This window comes from Danio rerio, chromosome 6, assembly GCF_052040795.2.
Source record: "Danio rerio strain M-AB ecotype USA chromosome 6, GRCz13ab, whole genome shotgun sequence".
NCBI classification, from domain to species: domain Eukaryota; kingdom Metazoa; phylum Chordata; class Actinopteri; order Cypriniformes; family Danionidae; genus Danio; species Danio rerio.
Window position 1 is genome coordinate 18,029,604 of NC_141026.1, and position 14,565 is coordinate 18,044,168.

At 36.1% G+C, this 14,565-nt stretch overlaps 3 long non-coding RNA genes across 3 annotated transcripts; all 3 read right to left on the bottom strand.

Annotated features, from left to right (window-relative positions):
* Positions 1-337: 337 nt before the first annotated feature.
* On the bottom strand, positions 338-9,888 carry LOC147843436 (uncharacterized). Its single transcript, XR_015493563.1, has 4 exons — positions 9,606-9,888; positions 7,819-7,876; positions 2,371-2,827; positions 338-2,268 (listed from the first exon to the last, which is right to left on the bottom strand). It is a non-coding gene; the product is annotated as an uncharacterized LOC147843436 (long non-coding RNA).
* LOC147843437 (uncharacterized) lies at positions 5,788-7,818 on the bottom strand. The gene is made up of 2 exons (XR_015493555.1): positions 6,860-7,818; positions 5,788-5,984 (listed from the first exon to the last, which is right to left on the bottom strand). It is a non-coding gene; the product is annotated as an uncharacterized LOC147843437 (long non-coding RNA).
* Positions 9,889-10,281: 393 nt separating the features above from the next.
* On the bottom strand, positions 10,282-11,117 carry LOC147843438 (uncharacterized). The gene is made up of 3 exons (XR_015493561.1): positions 10,954-11,117; positions 10,466-10,543; positions 10,282-10,373 (listed from the first exon to the last, which is right to left on the bottom strand). It is a non-coding gene; the product is annotated as an uncharacterized LOC147843438 (long non-coding RNA).
* Positions 11,118-14,565: the final 3,448 nt, after the last annotated feature.

Sequence of the window (14,565 nt, forward strand, 5' to 3'; positions counted from 1 at the left end):
GAAAAGAGAAAACAATAGACACCCCATGCTGTGAAACTGACAATTTGCATTACATTGGCTTAGCCTGTTATCAGAAAGACAAAAGGTTAATGTCCTTCCTAGCTGGGATGTTAATGAAATTATATAATTAAAAACCAGAGAATATAACTTTTCAGTTGTACGTAGATTATTGTTCATTTGGAATTAGTTGATAGAAATTTATATTTCCACAACTCACAGCATAAACGCTACTGCACACACATTAATGGTAAATCATATATACAGTAGTTATTGTAGTTTAACTCAAATTAATCAGTTTTCTGAACTGTTATGAAAAATAAAAAGCAAATCAATTCTTCAGACAAATGTATTTTATTGTTTTGGCAGCAAACAAACAAACAACAGAAAATGTCTAACAAAATTAAACAAATCAGCAGGTAAGAAGACATTTTCTATTTACAATGAAACAAAAAGGTTCAATAATGAACAACACATGCAGTGTATATACAGTAGGACTTGTGTGTTGAAGTAGGGGGGGAACTCCAGGAACTGAGTTTGACATCGATGGTTACAGTGTTGGGGGTAACGCATTACAAGTAACACAAGTTATGAAATAATATGACTTTTCCAAGTAACAAGTAACACATTAACAAATTCACAACCTGACAGTGGAGGTCTGTGTGTGAATGGCTGTACAGTATGAATCCTTTGTTATGATTCCCTGTGAGGATTTCTGTGCACGTTATCTAACTGAGGAGATTAAAATTGAAGGATTTTAATGTGTATAAAATCTGCTTAGTTCCAGAAAGGCACATTACACTGTTTGCATCTGTACATTATGGCAAAACCATTAAAGACGAGTTGTCCAATTAAAACATATACTTCAATGAAAGTCATGTAAGAAGTGTGAGGAGATGCTAACTAGCTAACGATGTAGCTTTCAAGTGCACAGTTCAGGATAACAACAATTGGATTTAACACACAGACATTATTTTAGAAACCCTCAAAATATTTGAACACATTTACTCCTTTACACTCATTGTAGATTCTTATTTAGAGCTTAAAACACATCAGACTCTGCATCTGAACTGACAGACAGAGAATAGAGCACACTCAGAAGTAAACAAATCAAACACCTGTGGCTCTCTTAAAGGGCAACACATTTGTGTTTAGAATAAGACGGACAGCCAGTGTATGTGTGTGTTAATGCCTAAACCATTGTTTTCTGTCTTAAAATAAATGCAACTTTCTATAAATAGCCACATAAAGCATCAGAGTAGATGAACAGTAATTTACCATTTATTACCACAGTTACTACCTGTAATGGCTACATAAAGTAAATTACTGTCATTTATTTTTTGCATGACACAATTTCATACAAATCCTGCTGGTTTTACAGTAAAATACTGTTTCCATTCATTACAGCAGAACACTGGCTATTTTAGAGTTATTTACCGCATAATTTACAGCAAGGGTTAACAGTGTACAATTTAAATAACTGCCACAGAGAAGACATCTAACAATCTATGCCCACCTTCACCCCCTTCCTTTTGGAAGGACATCTATTTTTAAATCATCCATCCACCCAGGAAACACCTAACCTCTAGCCATCAGTGTCCAGTCATTGCTGAGGTGTGTGATTTCTATTTTACTCCACATGCTGCACTCCAGTCTGTAAAGACAAAGACACGACTAACAGAGCTCTACATGTTTTCTGAACTCCAGCAATGCACAAGATAATCTCCAGTGTTCTTCAGATAAATCTCCACTGATACTCTTGTGAGTCTCCTTCTTCTGCCTGTTGTGTGTCCATTACTTGAACACCTGCCAAAGACGAGACATCTAGCTAACTATCTAAGCCCACCACCACCCCCTTCCTCTTGGAAGGACATCTATTTTTCATTCATTTATCCACCTATCTATTCAGTAAAATGACTAACCAGACCATCAGTTTCTAGTCATTGCTGAGGTGTGAGTCCCGTTTCTCCACATGCCCCAGTGTAATCTGACATACAAGACAAAAACAAGACTAACAAAACTCTACATGCTGCTGATCTTCAGCAATAAACAAAGTTTTCTCCAGTGCTCTTCAGACATATCTCCTCTGTTCCCTTGTGACTCTCCTCCTTCTGCTTCACTCCAGTCTGCAAAAGACTAAGACAGCACCAACAGAGCCCTAACTGATGGCTGAGCTCCTGCAATGCACATGCTGTTCTCCGGCAATTTAAAAAAAAATCTCCACTGATGCTCTTGTGAGTCTCTGTCTTCTCCCTGCTGTATGTCCATTACCTACAATAAATAACAGCCACAGAGAAGACATCTAGCTAACAATCCATGTCTACCACTACCCTCTTCCTCTTGGAAGGACATTCATGCCATGCACCTATCCACCTGTTTTTAAAGGACACTCCTGACCATCAGTGTCCAGTCATTGCTGAGGTGTGTGATTCCTATATTTCTCCACAAGCTGCACTCCAGACTGTAAAAGACAAAGACAGGACTGACAGAGCTCTACATGCTTGCTGAACTCCTGCAGTGCACTAAATGTTCTCCAGCGTTCCTTAGAAAAATCTCCACTGATGCTCTTGTGAGTTTCCTTCTTCTGTCTGTTGTGTGTCCATTACCTGAAAAAGAAACGCCTGCCACAGAGAATACATCTATCTATCTAAAGCTGAGCTTAGACTACAGAAGTTTTAGTCCAATTTATTTTGACCTCCTGAGAATCGGAGATGAAATCTCGTCGAGGATTTTGATCGGTTCCAATTCTCAGCGCAGATTATCTGGTAATGTGAGCCGTTTAAAGATAGAATCTTGCACCTCGCCATCTTGAACACAAATTGCAGCCTCCCTGATCATAAACAGACATGATTGAAATCCAGAATTTCAAATCGGGCTGATCACAGCAGTTCAAACCTATTCAGTATTATCAAAGCCATGAGCTGGAGAGAATCATGTTGCTTTTAATAAATAAATAAATATATCATTTTTTTAATAAGCTTGAATTATCCTTTATTATTAGCCAGATTTGACGTTATTCTTATAGCGGTGTGCAGATATTGATGACACGTGTAGCCAGTCACTAGAACGTTGCCAGTTATCTCCAAAACCCAAAATGATTCAACATTACAGTTTTTCTCAGTGGCTTTGGTGGATTTCTCACAACACTATTTACATTTGCACAACAGTTAATGCATTTCTCAAAACTATTAGTCATTTGTGCACATCATAGTAGCAGTTTCTCATTCCTTCCAACAAATTGTGAATGCTTTTGGACATGTATCAATTGCTTTCATACAACTCTCTGCTGTTTATAAAATTATTATTCGCTTATGTCATGTCAGTCAAAATAAACTAAACTTGTGAATGCTGAAAAGTCATTCCATTTAAAAACTAATAGTCCTCATCTCATTACTTGAGTCATTACATACAAAAATGCTGAACAAGTTGTCGAAATCTGACAAGCAAATTTTATTAAAATTTTTTACATCTTTATTTTCCAGAAAATGTCTTCTAAATTGAACAATTTCATGAATGATTTACAGACGTGTGTATGTTGTAGGTTCAGTTGCAATTTGTACTTAATGTTTGAAAGTTGTGCACAGCACACATTGTTTACAGTTAGAGACACTGACACTCTCATTGACATCAATACTTGCTTTTGAGGAATGAGCTATCCATTTTGAGTAAGTGATTCACTTTTACAGGTTATCAACTAGGTTTTGCAGTTTGTGCTAATTGTTTTGAGAAATGCATTAACTGTTGTGCAAATGTAAAAAGTGTTGTGAGAAATGCACCAAAGCCACTGAGAAAAACTAAACTGTGTTTTTATACATTTATTTTTTTATTTTTCTGTGATGAGGATAGAATGAGTTCAATAGCCTATAAAATCATTAGGTCAACGTCTATATAGCCTAGTCCAGTAAACAATATTTTAATCTATGAGAATAATTTGACAGTAAGTGATAACTGAAGATCAGGGGTGTTGCACTGAGTGAATTATTTTATTTTTCTACACTACTGGGCTTATTAAATGCGTGACAGGTACAATTTCATTTTTAAAGAGGCTCTAGCAATCAAAAGCCGAGCTATTGCCAGTCAAACACAGCACAGCCATCGCAGCAAGAGATGGAGAGATTTCAATTATTGTCATAAATAGTAATATCACTGTGACAGGGTGGCTCAGTGGTTAGCACTGTCGCTTTACAGCAAGAAGGTTGCTGGATTGAGTCCCAGCTGGGTCAGTTGGCATTTCTATGTAGAGTTTGCATGATCTCCCCATGTTCGCGTGGTTTTCCCCTGGGTGCTCTGGTTTCCCCCACAGTCCAAAGACATGCGATATAGGTGAACTGAATAAACTAAATTGGCCATAGTGTATGTGTGTGAATAATTGATATAATTATAATTGGACATTCGTTTAGACATATCAAATCAACATTTCTTCATTCTGCTGTCCACTGCCTGCATGTCAGACCCTTATAAACATCCCAATTGCCAATTATTATTAGCTATATATAATACGCATTTATGAAATGAATGTTTGTGTGTGAGAGCAAATTGAAAAGACACTTGCGGCTCAACTTGCGTGTGTTAATTTAATTTTACAGGCTAACTGCATGAACAGCTACGCAAACTGAGACGTAGTGTAGCCTATTTCGAGTGCAGGATATTAGTGTTTTCCTGTAGTGGCAGTTGGTCAAATATTACTAAATTAATAATAAGTTATTAAAAAAGTGAGTTATTCAGTTTGTGGATAGGACAACGAAATCCAAGCATCACTAAAGAGCTGAAGAGAATCACGTCACTTTTACAAAATAAATAAATATAATTCATTTATAATAAGCTTAAATGATAAATTTTTCATTAGCCACTAACGTTATTCTGTGTGTGAATATTTATGAGCCAGATGTAGCTGGGTAGCTATGCCTACTAAATTGCCAGTTATCTCCAAAAAACAAAAAGCTTCAACATTAAAATGTGCTTTTAGAAATCACAGATATATCTTTTCTGTGAGGCCTGTGTCTAGTGCCGTAAACCGACATAGAGTAGCTCTATATGCTATAACAGATTATTTTTCCACACAATATAGGCAGTGCAACAGGTAACAATTTAGCTTTTGAGCAAGAAAGCACAGCACATCGTGGCATGATGGAGAGATTATAAGTCTATTATTATTATTAGACATTTGTCTGGGCATTAGGGAGGGGGAGTCGACTCCTCGACTCTCAATGAACCTAGTACTGGAATCGACTTCAGGACAGGAATATGAGAGTTGAGTCTGTTTTTTTCAAATCCTCCTGAATGAAGCTGTTTTAAGCTGCAGTTATAATGCTCATTCTCGAGCACGATGAACTCTGAAGGCAATTATAAATTTAGTGCTGCAGACAAAGTTTGCTTTCACTTTTAAATACCTATGAAACACAACTTTGTGCAATTTGGTTTTAAAGATGATCTGCCTGCGATGTCAAGTTTGCTGTGTTATCAATACAATTTAGCTCTAATATTTGGGCTATTCTTCTTGTTTATTTTGTAAATAACTACAAATTAAATACATTAAAATTAAAATACAATTGATAACAAACAAAATTCATTTCAAAAAGAGGATTTTTAAATACAAATAGAGCCAAGGCTAAGTTCAAAAACAGCTCTGACTCACTCCTTTTCTTCCGGCTTATGCTGTCCCATAAACAAACCCTTATTTAACTACAATGAACAAATTGCACAAAACAAAAGTGATATTTAAAAGTAAAGTAATAGGCTGTTTAAAAGAACACATAAAAAAAATCTAATTTACAAGAGAGAGCAATATGATATGTTTTGAGGCACAGCTGATTTTATTTATTATTTTAGGTTTGTTATGAATTTCGTGTAGGGGGTTAATATTTAATCGGTCATTAAATCAAATTGAAATCTAGCTATATTGTTTATTGATCAGTTAGAGCAGGCATGTCCAAGCTCGGTCCTGGAGGGGCAGTGTCCTCCAAAGTTTAGTTCCAACCCCAATCAGACTGTAGGGATAGTTTACAGTTTAACCCAAAGAATGACCAGTCTGGTAAATGAAGAAGAGCCGGAGTCAGAGATTTAAATAAATAAATCAAGTTTACTGAAGATAGTTTGCAGTTTCATCCGCAGAACCCAGCTTCAACACTGGCAATGAGTTCCTAGGCCACTCTGCTTACAATCACCAATCAATAACAATTATACTCTCACATAACGTCATTAACTGCGTCATACATAAAGGTGTTCTAACCTGATTGGTTAAAACACAGATAGACTAGGAACATTTCCACGTGAGGTTCGTGCGTACAATTCTGAACAATATCTAAGCATAAACGTCAGACACCCTTTAGACTGATTAGAGCTGACTCCAGACCTGTGAAACGGATCAACAATCAAATAGAACACACACACTTTAAGTATAATCTGTTTCTTATCCAAGGCTGAGTGTACCGTCCGCCGTCTTTATCAAAACTGGTTAAAAACTGGTATAATCTACATTCAGGCAGTTATATTCTTACTACACAAAGTCTATCTTGAATAAAAAGTAGAATCACTTTAAAAGATTTAACCGTAAAACTATAGCAAAATCACTTTAGACATTTTAGACAGTATTAACTCCTAGAAATAACAATAGAAACAGTTGCTTCCAGTCCTCAGTTCCACACAAGATCTCCATGACCTCTGATCTAGTTTGCTGGCTCCTGAAAATAGGTATAAAGAGACTGGCAAATGCACTGAACATTCTTATATTAAGCAATGTGTTAACTTATTCATTAATTAAAATCAATTCACAGTTAAATATTGAGAAACAGGATGATGAAAACGATAAACGTTGGTCCATGATGAGATGGACTGGAAAGCAGAAATCCGAATCCTTCAAGACACACCTGGGCTAGCTAATCAAGCTCTTACCAGGCTTTCTAGAAACATCTTTGCAGGTGTGTTGAGGCAAGTTGGAGCTAAAATCTGCAGGACACCGGCCCTCCAGGACCGAGTTTGGACACCCCTGAGTTAGAGCATCTGTTGCCTTTAAAACAAATATAGTACTAAACAACCTCAGACTGTTCACTACTCCAGATTATTTTGTTCACTCATACTCTGTATTCATGTATCAAACATTTATATTAAGAAGATATTAAGGGTATTTCATGATTTTTATTTAAGCGTTGTTTGGGCTCAATTGGGGTGTTTTTTAATTTGTTATTGAACTGCTGCTACACATCTTTTCATTAAATATTTTGATAATAAATTGAGGTTTTAACTTTCTGTCTCAAAGATTGCAATTTAATTTTCTAAATTAAAAAAAGTATAGGCTGATTATTATTTTATTTTGACTGCAGATGATTTAAAATGCTGATTTTGTCTGTCCACAGGAGAACTGCTTGTATAAAGAACGATATGATACAGCATGTTTAATCCTTGCGCTATTTTAAGTGAATGTAAAAGGTGTTGATTCTTGAGCCGATTCCACCGACTCCAAAATTAAGAGTCGAGAATAGCTGTCGACCCCGAAAAACCCAGAACCGAACCACCGCATAATTTAATAATCTAATATTAGTAAAAAAAAAAAAAAAAGCGTAATTTTTGACAAAGTTAGTGATGTGCTCCATCGGTCAGGATAACCTTAACATCTTGTGTGCTGTGGCGCAGTTTTCATATTTTGTACTTTGCACACATTTAAGATTTGAGGTGGGCTAATAAATTTGCCAAAGATTCTCCTCATGTGTTCACAGCAACCAGATTTCATTATTGGTTAGGTTTTTAAAACTCCTATAGTCTGAGCCCAGCTCAAGCCCACCACCACCCCCTTCCTCTTGGACATCTTTCGGTGATAGGTGATACCTGACCAGCAGTTTCTTATCATTGCTGAGATGTGATTCCCTAAATTCTCTACTCCACTCTGTAAAAGACAAAGAAAACATCAACAGAGCTCTACCTGCTTGTTCAATACTATCTATCCGTTCGTCCGTCCGTCCATCCATCCAAAGAAAATACCCGACTATCACTCTGTGAAAATATAAATATGTAAATTAAAATGTTTGATGAAGTTAATTTGATTCAACTTAAAAATGTAAGGCTGTACCTAATTTATTATGATGCACTTGTGATTACTGAGGTGTGTTTTCCTGTTCTTCCACATGCTCCGTACAAATCTGCCAAAGAGAAAGATATCAGGTCTATAATTAATCTCAATAAATTTCTTTGGAAACTAACTCCATTTTTCAGTCTGTTCAAGCAGTTCTACCTCTTTGCCGAGCTCCAGGTCTTCCAGTTTATCTCCACTGTTCCCCTTGTTAGTCTCAGGGGTAAAGCTCTACTGGGCCACGAGCCCCCCTCAACTGCACCCCACCCAAAAAAAAAAACATTTATTTACCCATATATAAATAGCTATACTGAATATTTTAAATTAAAATTTGAATTATATTATAAATAAAACTATTATTATTATTTAATATTTGTATTATAATAATACTTTTTTCTCTAAATAATTAACATAATTAAATCATTCCAGTTGTGTCTTTACATTTGATTGATTTAAGATACTTTTGCTGCCACAAAGAAGACATCTTTCCAACTATCTGGAGCTGTAGTTAGAAACATTGTTCCTGACTATGTTCTATTCTCAGTTATCCCCCTATGCCCTATTCATTTAGAACATTTTAACATTCAAAGTTGCAATTATTAAAAAATAAAAAAAATATTAAAGTCACCTCTCTTAGGTGTAATTTGCTTTCAAACTATTTTTACAGTTCAGTTTTCGTGATCTTACAGATCTTACAGTTTACAACTGTGCTCCCTTCGCAGTGCACTTTGAAAACATTGATGTCATTTTGAACACAGCCTCATGGCAAAAACTATAGGTGACCTATTATTTAAAAGCGGAATTTATGTTACATCTCCAAAGCTTGTGAAAACAAAAAGCATACGGTAATTCTTTTCATTTATATTGGGTCATTTATTAAGTATCTGTACTGTATATGACATGGGCCTGCCAGTTAGAACTTTCTAAAGTGGTTTACATGTGTTAAATTGTAAAAGTAGACTTAAAAAAATAATAATAATAAATAAATAAATATCCTACTTAATAATAATAAGAATCATCATCACCATCATCATCATTAATATTATTATTAAAGTAGCATTTTTTAATTTCTAATAAATAATTAATATTACATTTCATTTTATAATAAATAGCCTTTATTATTTATTTATTTTTATGATTTATATGATATTAGAATACGTGTTAGCTTTTGTAAGTGATATGTTTTAGAATAGAATGTGTAATGTTCAACTTCTCAATAATATTAGTAAAGCAAACATTAGCCCTGTTTGTGTCATTTACATATATTTCAGGTAATATGGAAAGCGAGTGCATATTTTTACCAAATCTAATATTGAATTCTATTGTAAATGCGTGTGCGTGTATAATTTTCACAAATAAATTAAGTTTCTTTTCTCTAAAGAAGTAGTTTAGAGCATCATTACAGGCATTTTATCATAATTATAACTAATCTGGTTTAAGCGATAAATCTGCGACAGAGAAACTACAGGTTTTGGGAAACACTCGTCACTACATCATTCTTTTCTCAAACGATGCATCAGACTTTTATAGTTTAGCCGCGAGTTACTTCGTTGTTTGGGAAACGCAGCCCAGACCATCAGTTTCCAGTCATGCTGAGGTGCGAGTCCCATTTCTCCACAGGCCCCAGTCTAATCTGCAAAAGACAAAAACAAGACTAACAAAGCTCTACTTGCTGGATGATCTGCATCAATAAACCAAACGTTCTCCAGTGTTCCTCAGATAAATATTCACCATTTTGCTTGTGAGTCTGACTCTTCTGCCTTTTGTAGTTGTAAATAATAGCCACAGACAATACATATATCTAACAATCTATGCCCACCACCACCCCCTTCCACTTGGAAGGACATCCATCCATGCACCTATTCATCTGCCTTTAAAGGATATTCCTGACCATCAGTGTCCATTGCTGAGGTGTGTGATTCCTATTTGTCTCCACATGCTGCACTCCAGCCTGGAAAAGATAAAGACACAACTAACAGAGCTCTACATGCTTGCTGAACTCCAGAAATGCATAAACTGTTAACCGGCGGTTTTCAGACAAATTTCCACAGATGCTCTTGTGAGTCTCCTTCTTCTGTCTGTTGTGTGTCCATTACAGGAAAAAGAAACACCTGCCGCAAACAAGACATTTATCTGACTTAAAGAGATTCCAGACCATCACCTAGTATGTACAAATGAAAGTATATGATTTTAAATGTTTTATAAAGTTAATTTGATTCAACCTAAAAAAGTGTAAGTCTGTATCTAATTTATTACGATGCACTTGTCATTACTAAGGTGCGTTTCCCTGTTCCTCCACATGCTCCATGCCAACCTGTCAAAGAGAAAGATATCAGGTCGTTATTTTATCTCAATGGATTTCTTTGAAAGCAAACTCCAATTTTCAGTCTGTTCAAGCAGTTCTACCTGCTTCCTGAGCTCCAGGTCTTGCAGTATATCTCCACCATTCCACTTGTGAGTCTCCTTCTTCTGCTCCACTCCAATCTGCAAACAAACAAAGACAGCCCCAAGTGCACAGTCCACACTTCTTTTAAACGGTTAAATAAGAGCATCATCCGTGAATTTAAAGTGAACTTAATCTTTTTAAAATAAAAGAATATTGTCAGCGCAATAGCCTTGTGGTCAATGCGCTGACATATGCTGCAGTAGCACAATAGGGCGTCCCGAGTTCGAAACCCAGCTCAAAGACAATTCCCAACCCTACACCCTTCTCTCTCTCCCACTTCGTTTCCTGTCTCATTACTGTCCTATCTAATAAAGGCAAAAAAGCCGAAAAAAAAGAATATTTCAGTGTGAACACACTACTTACACCATTTACACTACAAAATGGCATAGACTAGTGTACAAGTATGTGATTTGGAACGCACCCATAGACAGTACTGACAGAGCCCTACCTGCTGTTCTCCAGCATTTTCTAGATAAATGTCCACCGATGCTCTTTTGAGTCTCCCTCTTCTGCCTGCCCTCCATTAGCTGAAAAAGGAAAAACCTGACACAGACAAGGCCTAACTATCTATCTATACCAGTGGTTCTCAAAGTGTGGTACGCAGGCTTTCTTCTAGAGGTGCACGGAGGAATCACAGAATAATAATTAAAAATATATTATATATATTAAAAAAAAAAAAAAATATATATATATATATATATATATATATATATATATATATATATATATATATATATATATATATATAAATATAACGCCCTTTTACCCTTTGATGCGTATGATAACACAGATATGATCAGCATTGGTTGTTCCCTGTACTGTATGATCACACTGTTATGATTAGTATGTTTAGTGCATCATGTCATCAGATGCTAAGATTGAAAAAAACTGTGGAGCTCTCGAGCAGATACGCACTAGTGAAGTGCTTTTCAGTTACTGCAAACTCAGGAGTTTCTACAAGCTGCATCATTGGTGAAATAATTATCACAAACGTGTTAAAGTGTTCATAGTTGTGTAAAATAATGTGTGTTTTCGATGTATAGCCGATACATATTTCAATATATATTTGTTTTGTAAATAGCCTAGCGGTGTGGCTTTTGATTTAGTTTGTTAAATGGTGCAGGTCGCAGAACAGATTAAAGCCAATTTTACCATGTTTGAACCTTGAAAAAACACAAAATGGAAGTTTGTGCACACACGGAGCACCTGCAAACCTTACCCAAGTCGACCTGAAAAACGGTGGTCGGATGCACAGTTTACACAAACTCCACGGTTTACTTATGATATGATCTCAATTCCACCAAATCATGGAAATGCTGCATGTATGAATTGATAAATCACTTATGAATTGGTCACTGTATTTATAATCACTCACTTTTCTGAAACACATACTGTAAATGACGCGCTGTAAGCAGATCTAATCTCTAATTTAAATTGTAAATGTGAATCATATAATTCAAATACAAGTTAATGTTTTGGGCCCTATCATACACCCGGCGCAATGTGATGCAAGGCGCGGCGCAAAAGTCTTTTGCTAGTTTCAGCTTGGCGCAAGAGTGGTTTTGAGGCGTTGCGATACGCTGTTTGAATAGCAAATGCATTTGCGCTCATTTGTGCGCCCATAGGCGTTCTGGTCTAAAAAGGAAGGTGTTCTGAGGCGCACTGCTGGCACGTTGCTATTTTGCGAAACTAAAATAGATTTTTCATTAGACCAAAACAAACCCGGTCTAAACTCCAGCGCAGAGTTGCGCCTCGCTTACACACTGCTTAATACGCACAAGAGAGCAATAAGCAAATATCTTTACATATGAAAAAAATTAAATATTAGGGACATAGGATATAATAAGAATAGATATAGGATATAAATATAAAGGATTAAAATATTACAAAACATATTATTTTCTAGCCTACATGAATATGAAAAATCACTGCTTTTATGTCTTCTTCATCTCGGGAGGCTTTTTCAGTTCATTTATAACAATTTGCTTTTGTATAATGTTATTATTATTAGCAGTATTATTTATTATCTCCATATTTATATTTGTTTTATGAAATACAAGCTTAGATTTGCCCACCTGTCAGGTTTTAGACCATATGGGGCACAGCATGTGTATTAGGATATAACTCAGGTTTTTGAACACACTTCGTTATTATTGTTCATTTATTCGTTTGCTGGAAATTAGAACTGAATTTAGAAATAGTTTTGAAACAAATATTTGCGCTTAACAAACAAAATTAATTATTTATAGGCTAATTGATGTCTGTGCGTAAAGATTTCCCTATCTAAGAGCGAAAGTGAAAGTAGATCGATTATCTCTCATTCTCATGCAGTAGATGCTCTGTTTAACAGTTTTCTGTAAAAAAAACTGTTAACTGTTTGCTAGTGAAATGCTTTCCACTTAGACTTACTTTACGTCCTGTAAATAGCGAATGCGCTTATGGCGCGACGCAGCTGGCTCTTAAAGGGAATGGGAGATGAGACTCTAATTGGTTTATTCTCAAAACACACCTATAACTCTTAAGAAAATAAACTCAACCCTTGAAAGTGGATTTTCCCATCTTTAAATTAGCAAAAATGTGTTCTGACACGCCCTGAAAGCGTTTGCGCCCTGCGTTTTGCGCTCTATGCATGGACCGTCAAAATAGAGCCCTTAGATTTAAAGAGAGAGAGCGGGGATAGTTGTAACACTTACAATCTCCACAACAAGGAACTAGTTACAAATCAGCTGATTCACTTCACACATGCTCATTTTAGTCCTCATACCACATATGAAAAAGTCCTGTGACAGACACAGCAGATATTAGACAGAAAAACTACACTTCAGCTAAGATTAGCTAATTAATTATTTTTAAGATATCATTGCCTGATTTGTAGTTAAACCCATGTAATCTGTGTGTCTGATTGTGGATATACTTAATCCACATTGTTGGTGATAATGTTTTAGCTGTTAGCTGTAGGAGAACAGATTCATGGCCACATAATGCTGGGTCAGTTGAAACAACAAAAGCTAGTAACTTGCTAGTCACATCAGTGAAATGTTACCACCAACCCCAAGCAGATTTAAAACTGTATTTATATGATTTAATTTCAGTATTGCTATAGCTTATAAAAGAGAAAGTCAAAAGTAGTTTGAGTTCAGTGTTTGACCTCTGTGGGCTCATGAAGCCTGCAAACACAAATAGTGTTCAATTGTTAAAGCTGATGCACATTTGCACATTTCATTCAGCTTTGTAACACAGAGACACACAAACTATACTGAAAGCTCAATGCTGAATAAAAAGCTTTCAAATTCATTTTTATGTCATAATTCTCATTTTATAATGTTACAACTAACCCAGACTGTGGGCTGAATTGTAACATTTCACTCCTCCTGTTTGAGGGCTTACTCACACTATGTACAGTTGCCTTGAACCGGGCCGAAGCAAACTTGTCCCCCCTCCCGTCTCACCCGACGGCCCGCACTCACATCGCATTTGGGACTGAGCATGCTTACGTCATCAATGATGCACAGTTCAGTAAGAAGCGCTCTCACTCAGCACAGTGGAAATTTCTTTAGTTATATCGTTTTCAAGAGTTCACACTTAGCTGATGACTGATTATAAGCAAGTTTAGCATGCTGTACCGGGAGAGAGACCTGAGCTCAAAAGGTCCTTGAGCCCTGGGCTCCCTCCCGTTTGCCTCTCCCCTTGATATGAGCTGATGACTAAAATAAATGCTATGAAGAGATATGCTGCTGGATGAGAGTTTGACTGTAGTGCTAAATTTAGATTGATCAATTCACTTGACAATTGGACACCGGAGAACCCAGGGAAAACCCACGCGAGCACGGGAAGAACATGCAAACTATTAGGGATGCACCGATATGGATTTTTTGGCCGATACCGATAATTCTTCAGACTTGGAGGCCGATAGCCGATATATATAGGCCGATAATTATAAATTTCAAAATGTTATATTTTTATACAGCAAACTTCATAAAAGCTGAAACTCCGCTCTTTTGAACTGAATAGCCTATACTCAAAGCAAAAAAGCTATGATTTCAAAAGTATATATTCAATT